Source organism: Dendroctonus ponderosae, unplaced genomic scaffold (genome assembly GCF_020466585.1).
Source record: "Dendroctonus ponderosae isolate FM_Combo_2020 unplaced genomic scaffold, Dpon_F_20191213v2 Dpon_F_20191213_10, whole genome shotgun sequence".
NCBI lineage: Eukaryota > Metazoa > Arthropoda > Insecta > Coleoptera > Curculionidae > Dendroctonus > Dendroctonus ponderosae.
In genome coordinates this window covers 2,268,039-2,269,092 of record NW_026017111.1, presented here as the reverse complement: position 1 = coordinate 2,269,092, position 1,054 = coordinate 2,268,039, and positions in this window count along the sequence as shown.

The window sequence follows — 1,054 nt, the reverse complement described above, 5'->3', positions numbered from 1 at the left end:
ATGCAGTTTTTGCTTATCACCAAATTAATACGAGGTTAAATGCAAAAATAGTTTTATGTCCTCTGTTCGGGAACATTCACCTTTCTGGACACTTCAAAGCCGTTGAACTTGAGCCACAAATCTTCCTGTATGTTGGAGGAACGACAGCGACTTTCCGTAACAGATGGTATAAAAATTGGCATGAGAAATGCGATGCAGATCGATCATTTCACTCGGCCATATGGCAGAGCTTTGAACGGCAGGCGGCCCTTGAAGCTCTTGCGCCAGCACTGTCTGATAATGTTAATTCGATCATAGATAAAAATGTTGGTTCCCATGCTGAATCTTCGCCCTAATCGAGTTCAAGATGGAATTAAGCAAATGTTGGCAAGCGCCCGAAAGACACGTGCCAAATCCGCTAATTGTTATGGAAAAGCCCCTTTGGATAATGGCAAAGCTCTTAGCAGGTTGTCACTTTTCAGGAAAATTGATTTAAAACCCACAGCTGATATAAATTCGGTATAAAATCATCAATCCCCTTTGAAAAGTGCCCTATTCTGGTTTGCCAAGGAGAGTCCATTGTTGACTGGCCTATTTAAGATTCCTCCGGCAGGTTCCCACGAGAATCTTCACTGGTTAAGGGAATCGGTGCGATTCTTCTAGGTTTTTGGGACAGATGGAATCCAATTTTCCCATTGGATACTGAATCAATCAATTTCTCTTAGCCTATCAGATAACCTTTGGCATGTTTGTACAATGTGAATACTTAATGGTTTTCGAGGGCTTATATCAGGCAGCGACGTTTATTAAAATTTCGCCCATATAATGTACTATCGATTAACCGAAAAATCTAATTAATTGTATCCGAGTATTATACGATAAGAAGGCAAAATAAGAAGATTATTTTCGTGGGCTTTGTTAACCAAATAGCCAGTTTGGAAAACTGCGAATCGCTTTGGAAATGAGTAAAATACAACCCATTTTCGATCCATAAAAATTGCCGTTTTAAAACTATCGTCGCAACTTGACCCGAAAATTTGCTGGCCATTAGCATAGTGGAGAAACTGAAGCTACA